Here is a 9567-nt window from a genome sequence, read left to right as displayed (position 1 = left end):
TCCGGTGTGAGATATAAGAGTAAGGGTAATAAGTGCAGTGCTGATGTATTTGATCGTGGGAGATCAAGAGTTCAGAAGTCTGATTGCTTGGGGGAAGAAGCTGTCATGAAGTCGGCTGGTGCGGGTCCTGATGCTGCGATACCGCCTACCTGATGGTAGCAGTGAGAACAGCCCATGGCTCGGGTGGCTGGAGTCTCTGATGATCCTCCGAGCTTTTTTCACACACCGCCTTGTATATATTTCCTGGAGGGAGGGAAGCTCACCTCCGATGATGTGTCTGGCAGTTCACACCACCCTTTGCAGTGCTTTGCGGTTGTGGGCGGTGCTATTGCCGTACCAGGTGGAGATGCAGCCAGTCAGGATGCTCTCTACAGTGCAGGTGTAGAACCGTGTGAGGATGTGGTGGTTCATTCCAAACTTCCTCAGCCGTCTCAGGAAGAAGAGGCGCTGATGAGCCTTCTTCACAACAACTTCAGTGTGGATGGACCATGTGAGTTCCTCAGTGATGTGGACACCCAGGAACTTGAAGCTGCTGACTCTCTCCACTGGTGCTCCATTGATGGTGATGGGACTGTGTTCTCTGTCTTTTCTCCTGAAGTCCACCGCAAGCTCCTTTGTCTTACTGACGTTGAGGGAGAGGTTGTGCTCCTGACACCAGTGTGTCAGAGTGTGCACCTCCTCTCTGTAGGCTGTTTCATCATTGTCAGTGATCAGACCTACCACCGTCGTATCATCAGCAAACTTAATGATGGCATTGGAGCTATGTGTTGCCACACAGTCATGTGTGTACAAGGAATACAGTAGTGGGCTGAGAACACAGCCCTGCGTTGTTGAGGGTCAGTGATGAAGAGATGTTGCTGCCTATTCTGACCACCTGGCGTCTGCTTGACAGGAAGTCAAGGATCCAGCTGCACAGCGAGCTGTTTAAGCCCAGAGCCCGGAGTTTCTCATCTAGCTTGGAGGGCACTATGGTGTTGAATGCTGAGCTGTAGTCTACAAACAGCATTCTCACATAAGTGTTCCTTTTTTCCAGGTGGGAGAGAGCAGTGTGTATTGTAGATGCAATGGCATCATCAGTGGAGCGGTTGTTGCGGTAAGCAAACTGCAATGGGTCCAGTGATGGAGGCAGCACAGAGCAGATATAGTCTCTGATTAGTCTCTCAAAGCATTTTCTGATGATGGGGGTCAGAGCAACAGGACGCCAGTCATTTAAGCAAGTTATTTTTGATCGCTTTGGAACAGGCACAATGGTGGATGTTTTAAAGCATGTGGGGACTACAGACAAAGAGAGGGAAAGGTTGAAAATGTCCGTAAAAACACCAGCCAGCTGGTTTGCGCACGCTCTGATGACGCAGCCCGGAATGCCGTCTGGGCCCGTGGCTTTGCGGATATTCACCCGTCGGAAAGATCGGGTTACATCCGCTACAGAGACGGAGAGTGAACTAACCTCTGTAGCTTCGGCCGCGTGAGCTCTCTCTGCGAGGGCGGTGTTATTTCCCTCGAAACGAGCATAAAAAGTATTTAGCTCATCCGGGAGAGAGGCAGCGGTGTTCATGGTGGAGTTTTTATTCCCTTTAAAGTCCGTGATGATGTTAATTCCCTGCCACATGCTTCTAGAGTTGGTGGTGTTAAACTGTCACCAAGGTGGGATACAGCATCCGTAGAACACATCAACAGCGGCCGCCTAAACCTCGAGTTCAAGATTACCCCGAAGTCGCAAATAACCCTTCCCAATTTACTCACGGTATTTTTGCAATAACAGCCAGCCCACGGCACGGCAGCTCCGGCAAAAAAAATGAGCAGTACCAAAACCCCCCCTAACAACAGAAATCATTATACTTATAGCTTCACGCCCATACTGCTAACACAAAACAGGTGTGTGTAGCCTACTATTCTTCCCCCTGGCGGAATCCGTGGAATAGGTGATTCCTCACCCCTCACCAATTTGTTTGGGATCAGCATTTTACATCGGCGTAACCGTCTAGCTCATGTTTAGACAGACCAACAATATTTGGATATTTATTTGACCTCATCTGGAACTCTTCACTTCTGTAGTAGACAGTGTGTTTCAAAAGCATAGACAACTTGTTATATTAAAATATATTATTATCATTACATTCCACCATGAAAGTCTGCACATGACATCCCGATTCAGTCATGAGGATTTAATTTATAAATGATCTTTTCATTTGGAAATTAGATTACTTACAACAATATGAACATTACCAGATGTACCCCTAACACTTCAAAAGGACAGACATAATAATAATTTCCACATGTGCCCGGTTTTCCTCAATACATTCCTTCGCTTCCACCATGTAACACTGAGCAAACGGCATAGATGGTTTAGAAGACCAACAATTTAAAACAAAAAAATAACTCCAGTTGTTACACGACAACGAATGCCATATCAAACATATGTAACCTGATTTTGTCTTGATTAAGGTTTGCAAACCCTTAAATAAATAATAAATGTATTATTCAGCTATATAGCAACAGAGAAAGCATTAAAAGTATAAGATTACATGTTTACTGATAGTTGCACCTGGTGGCCAAGCTTGGTACCGCATGCATTTTTTTGAAGAGAGAAAAAAACATTTTGAAGAGAAAAAAAAAAACATTTTTGAAGAGAGAGAAAAAAATTTTGAAGAGAGAAAAAAAAAATTTTGAAGAGAGAAAAAATAATTTTAGGAAGAGTGAAAAAAATGTAAGACTTAGGCTCAGGAAGGAACTGAGACACAAATTTTTTTTCCACCGTAATTTTTTTTTCCCACCTTGTGGTTCAGGGCTTTCGTAGTATCTCCTCCTGACTGACCTATATTCTTTTATTTAACTGTGTCGCTTTCATATATTGCATTAAAAATGTAAAACATTCATCCCATGAATTTCTTCCTAGAATGCCTGTCAACTCAAAAATCATCTGAATTTTCTTAAGGTTAGAAATCAATATCTTTCTTTCATTACTAGACCTTAGACAGATCATCATAACATGCTCTATTCTTTCTTCCTGTTAACAAACTTCACATTTCCCGGAATCATGTTTCCCTTATCTATCCACCTTTTTCCTGACTTCTCCATAGGCAGTGCCATTACGGCAAGAGACTTCCTCTTGGATGCTCCACACTTCTGCTTAGTTGTTGTTATCAGCTAGACTAACATTACTGGTGATTACTTGATAATTATGCGCTGTTGTAGGGTGTTATAACAACTACAGGTGGCTTAAAAACTACTGTAAAATGAATGTCACAACGATAACTGTTTTTCAGGGACAGTCCCGGTTTTTGGTGGCCTGTCCCTGACTGGAGCTGTCCCTGGAAATGTCCCTGTTTTTCCCAAGCATACAAGACAGCATTCATAGTGAAATATTACATTGCAAGAAAGCCAAGCCCAAGCAGAAAAGCCACCATGTGCTACTTATTTTTACCAACAGAGGGGGCTCACTATAGCAGTTTCAATTCATTCATCTTCCTTTGAGAGGAGATGAATGAATTGAAACCCTCGCGGCTCGATGATTGGTTCCTGGGCTCGCGGCGCCACTCACAGCCATGCCCCCCCCCCCCCCCCCCCAGTTCCTTTCTTCCCGGAAGTGCACGAGGAGCTGACAAGGTTGTGGGAGTCACCTTTTACTGCCCGGTCCTGATCTTTCAGCTCCCCCGCCCTCACTACCCTCGATGGTGGGGCGGCCAGGGGCTATTTGGCGATTACCCCGGTGGATAAGGCGCTCGCGGAGCACCTATGCCCGCAGAACGCTGCCACCTGGCTTGGGCGCCCCAAAGCTCCTGTCCAAGGCCTGTAGGTTTACGTCATCCCTGACGGCTAATGCTTACGATGCCGCTGGGCAAGCCGCCTCCGCCCTGCACACCATGGCTCTCCTGCAAGTCCACCAAGCCAAGGCACTAAAGGAACTGCACGAGGGTAGTTCCACCCTGGGATTGATGCAGGAGCTGCGCTTGGCGACTGACCTCGCTCTCCGGGTGACGAAGGTCACAGCGCGGTCTCTCAGGCAGGCGATGTCCACCTTGGTGGTACAGGAGCGCCACCTTTGGCTCAACCTGGTCGAGATGGGAGAGGCCAACAAGGCACGGTTCCTTGCTGCCCCCATTTCCCAGGTTGGCCTATTTGGCAACACCGTCAAGGACTTTGCCTAGCAGTTCTCGGTGGTGTAGCAGCAGACGGAGGCTATCTGGCACATCCTGCCCTGGCGCGGCTCAAGATCCCGCACCCCGTCTGCTCGTCGCCAAGTGCGTCCCCCGGCTCCCGGCCCCGGCGTGGAGCCCACCGCAGGAAGCAGACGCCACCCGTCGCACGGCCGGCCGCCAAGAACCCACGAAACCTCTGAGACGGGCGACCCAGGGGCGACGAAACCCACTGCTTTGGAGCTGGTAAGCAGACCACTCCATCCCCCGGTGGAGGGCTGGGAGGAGAATCTTTTGTTGCCTTTTCATTTAATTTTGCCGTATGCCCAAGTGGCTGCGGTACCCAAAAGTTCAGCAAAAGAGCGGTTTCCTTGTTCCCTGGGTCACATACCCGGTGTGCACGGCCGTCATCACGACCACTGTCCACCATTCCATTTTGGCAGGTTTGGCGCTCCAGCGGCAGTCTCCCCGCCCCTGTGCGCCAAGCTGTGGCACAAATCCGCCCCCGATATGACAGTCTCCACGGGTCACGAGGACAGGCCTCTTCCTCCCCCATCCCAGGCTGTTTCGGGGGTGGTCACAAGGAGCCAGGTAAGTGCTTCGATGTCCCTGAACTCAGCACGGCCACGACATGGCGTGGCACATCAGGCTCCGCCCTGCCGCGAGGCCCCACCCACTGGTACGTCCGATGAGATTGTCCCCTTGGTCCCCCTCGCCCGGAGCTTGGACACGTGGCTTGCACTTTACAAACCGTCCGGACTGTCCGACTCGGCTACGCGATTCAGTTTGCCAGGCGTCCACCCAGGTTCAGTGCCGTCCACTTCACCTCGGTGAAGGGCGAGAATGCCGCTACCTTGCGCACAGATATCGCTACCCTCCTACGGAAGGATGCGATAGAGCCTGTCCCTCCGGCCGAGATGAAGAGGGGGTTTTACAACCCCTACTTCATTGTACCAAAGAAAGGCAGTGGATTGCAGCCAATCTTGGACCTGCAAGTACTGAACCGGGCTTTACACAGACTCCCGTTCAAGATGCTGACACAAAAATGCATACTAGCGAGCGTCCGGCATCAAGATTTGTTCGCGGCAGTAGACCTGAAGGATGCATACTTCCACGTCTCGATTCTACCTCGACACAGCCCTTCCTGTGGTTTGCATTCGAGGGTCGGGCGTATCAGTACAAGGTCCTCCCTTTCGGCCTGTCCTTGTCCCCTCGCGTCTTCACGAAAGTCGCAGAGGCAGCCCTTGCCCCGTTAAGAGAAGTGGGCATTCGCATCCTCAACTATCTCGATAACTGGCTAATCCTAGCTCACTCTCGGGATGTGTTGTGCACACAGGGACCTGGTGCTCTCGCACCTCAGCCGACTAGGGCTTCGGGTCAACTTGGAAAAGAGCAAGCTCCTCCCAGTTCAGAGCACCTCTTTTTTTGGCTTGGAGTTGGACTCAGTCTCGTTGACGGCACGCCTCACGAACTAGCGCGCACAGTCGGTGCTGACCTGTTTGAAGGCGTTCAGACAGAAGACAGCGGTTCCACTGAAACTGTTTCAGAGGCTCCTGGGGCATATGGCATCCTCAGAGGTTGCCACTCCGCTTGGGTTGATGCATAAGAGACCGCTTCAGCACTGGCTCCAGACTCGAGTCCCGAGATGGGCATGGCGCCACGGGACACATCGCGTGGCCATCACTTTGGTCTGTCACCACCTCTTCAGCCCCTGGACCGACCTCACATTTCTACGGGCAGGCATTCCCCTAGAGCAGGTCTCCAGGTGCGTCGTGGTTATGACAGACACCTCCAAAACGGGCTGGGGCGCTGTATTCAACGGGCTCCTAGACGGGCCCGCAGCTATGTTGGCACATCAACTGCCTCGAGATGCTGGCAATTCTGCTTGCCCTGCGGAAGTTTCGGCCGTTGATCCAGGGCAAGCATGTGTTAGTTCTGACAGACAACACGGCAATGGTAGCATATATCAACAATCAAGGCGGGTTACGCTCCCGTTGTGTGTCGCAACTTGCCCTCCGTCTCCTCCTCTGGAGCCAGCAGCACCTCGAGTCGCTGCGAGCCACTCACATTCAACACTGCAGCGAACGCGCTGTCATGGCAGGTTACCCTCAGGGGAGAGTGGAGACTCCACCCTCAGGTGGTCCAGCTGATTTGAAGTCGATTCGGGCAGGCACAGGTAGACCTATTCGCTTCCCAAGAATCCTCCCACTACCCACTCTGGTACGCCCTGACCGAGGCACCTCTCGGTATAGACGCGCTGGCACACAGCTGGCCCCCTGGATTTCGCAGATATGCATTTCCCCCAGTGAGCCTACTTGCACAGACTCTGTGCAAGGTCAGGGAGGATGAGGAGCAGGTCGTCCTGGTAGAGAACCACCCAGACATGGTTCTCGGACCTCATGCTCCTCGCGACAGCACCCGCGGTGGTAGACACGATCACTCAGGCTAGGGCCCCCTCTATGAGGCACCTGTATGCCTTAAAGTGGCATCTGTTCGCTAAGTGGTGTTCTTCCTGATGCGAAGACCCCCAGAGATGTGCAGTCGGAATGGTGCTTTCCTTCCTGCAGGAGAGGTTGGAAGGGCAGCTGTCCTCCTCCACCTTGAAGATGTATGTAGCCGCTATAGCAGCACACCACGACGCAGTGGATGGTATGTCCTTAGGGAAGCACGACCTGCTCATCAGGTTCCTGAGAGATGCCAGGAGGTTGAATCCCTTCAGACCGCACCTCGTTCCCGCATGGGACCTCTCTGTAGTTCTTCAGGGTATACGGAGTGCCCCCTTTGAGTCCCTGCAGTCAGCTGAGCTTAAGACATTATTGAAGACTGCCCTCCTCAAGAGGGTAGGAGACCTGCAAGCGTTCTCTGTCAGCGAAACGTGTCTGGAGTTTGGTCCGGGCTACTCTCACGTGATCCTGAGACCCCAACCGGGCTATGTGCCCAAGGTTCCCATGACCCCTTTTAGGGACCAGGTGGTGAACCTGCAAGCGCTGCCCCGGGAGGAGGCAGACCCAGCCCTGACGTTGCTGTGTCCGGTGCGCGCTTTACGCATCTATTTGGATTGGACGCAGAGCTTTAGAGTCTCTGAGCAGCTCTTTGTCTGCTTTGGTGGACAGCAGAAAGGAAGCGCTGTCTCCAAGCAGAGGATCGCCCACTGGCTCATTGACACCATAACAATGGCATATCATGCAGAGGCACCTCTGCCCTAGTCACCATGCTTGTAGAAACTCCTCCCCCATAGGGTAGGACCTACCATAGGACTTCTTCACATGACATACTTCCGACAAAGCTCGGTAAGACCATGTGACGTATTTTCACTCAAAATACCCCCCCCCCCCTGGGCGGGGTGTGGTCTCCGTGGTGTCTTCCCCTTGGGAGTGACACTCCCCCGACGTAGACCTGGTGGCCCCAGCCTGTTAATTCCTTTTTTTTGGGGGAGAGGAAAAAAAGAGGATAAGAGGCCACGACTGGGCTAGCCTGTCTCTATCTTTTGGGCAGTCGACTTGTCCCCAAAGGGCCGTTCGACACTCATAACATCATTGGGGGAGGTTACGTGTTGGCCTGGTGCGCTGGCTACAAGGCACACAGTGGTCTGCCCATCACACACCGCCAGTTCACGTAACATAGTTCAGCCAGTTGTGGCGTTTCATATAGGGACCCCTAGTGTCACTGCATCGACACAACGTCGAGTAAGTGACAGATAGGGAACGTCCTGGTTACTTGCGTAACCTCCATTCCCTGATGGAGGGAACGAGACGTTGTGTCCCTCCTGCCACAACGCTGAACTACCCGCTGAAATGGCCGGGACCTTGTCTCAGCTCCTCAGCACAAAACCTGAATGAGTGGTTGCATACCAGCTCCTTTTATACCCATATGTCCGGGGGAGTGGCATGCAAATATCACTCGCCAATTTTCAGTGGCCTTTTATCAAAGACCAGAGGTGTCTCGGGCTCCCAAGAGTGACCTCTAGTGTCACTACATCGACACAACGTCGAGGGAGTGACAGATAGGGAACCTAACCTTGGCCTGAGTTTTTTTTGGGAGGCTATCAATATGAATACCAAAAGTCAACTTATCATCAAGCCAGATACCAAGGTATTTATAAGAGGCAACCCTCTCAAGATGAGTGCCATCTAATGTTTTAACCATACAATCAATAGGTGATAAACGGGAACATGTAAATATCATATATTTAGACTTTTTGGTATTTAGCACCAATTTTAAGTTAACGAGAGATGTCCGCAATAAGTTAAAAGCAGTCTGTAAGGAGCCCATTGCCACTTTTAAAGATGGAGCCATGGTATAAATTATAGTATCATACGTATAAAAGTGTACCTTTGCTGGATCCAATCCTACACCAAGATCATTTATATAAATAGAAAATAAAATTGGTCCCAGAATAGATCAAGGAACACCCGCCTTTGCTATTAGAGGTGTAGAATTATAATTATCTATGGACACACACTGTGTTCTTCCAGTCAAATAGTTTGAAAACCACTTCAGCACGGAGTCACTAAAACCTATACATTTGAGCCTTTGCAGGAGAAGACCATGATCCACTGAATCAAACGCTTTGTATAAATCAATAAAAAGTGCAACACATGATTTTTTATCATCCAGAGCAGTAATAATGTCATTAGTGACTGATATAGCTGCAGTTATAGTACTATGTCCTTCTCTAAAACCTGATTGAGTTTGACTTAAGATATTATTAACCGACAAATAATGCTTTAGCTGTTTGTTTACCAGGGGTTCAAATTCTTTAGCTGTAACAGACAATCTGGAAAAAGGGTGATAGTTATCCAGCACAGAGGAATCTCCGCCTTTCAATAATGGAAGAACAAATACTGACTTCCAGGAGCTGGGAATCAAACCACAGCTTAGACTGAGATTAAAAATAGAGTCAATGGGTCTCGTTATCAGATCTGCAGCTTTCTTTTTTTTTTTTTTTTTTTTAATAAGGCTCTATTTGATCAGGGCCAGCAGACTTTTTACAATCAAGACTTGATAGAGCTTTACAAACCTTAATGGGGGAAATGGGGAAAAATTTTTAATTATTTATTTTGCAATTTAAAGGAATGACCACATTATCTTTAAAATCTACAGGGAAACCTGAAGGAATGGTTAAACTTACATTAATAAAATGCTTATTAAAAGTATTTGCTTTAGTATGTTTACCCTTAATTTCATACAGCTGGAGGTGACATAAACCCTAATGATGATTTAACCAGCTTCCAATATTTACTAGGATCATTAAGATTCTTATTTATTAAGTTAAGGTAATACTCACTTTTTGCATTTTTTATGATTCTAGTGCATTTGTTTCTTAATGCCCTATATTGTTCCCAATCACTAGCACCATTACTCATTTTTGCCTTGGCTCATGCATTTTTTATTTCTCTGATAGAAGATGAGATGGATTTATTAAACCATG

Source organism: Myxocyprinus asiaticus, chromosome 6 (genome assembly GCF_019703515.2).
Source record: "Myxocyprinus asiaticus isolate MX2 ecotype Aquarium Trade chromosome 6, UBuf_Myxa_2, whole genome shotgun sequence".
Classification (NCBI taxonomy): Eukaryota; Metazoa; Chordata; class Actinopteri; order Cypriniformes; family Catostomidae; genus Myxocyprinus; species Myxocyprinus asiaticus.
The sequence above is the reverse complement of the archived record's forward strand: the minus strand, read 5'-3'. Positions refer to the sequence as shown.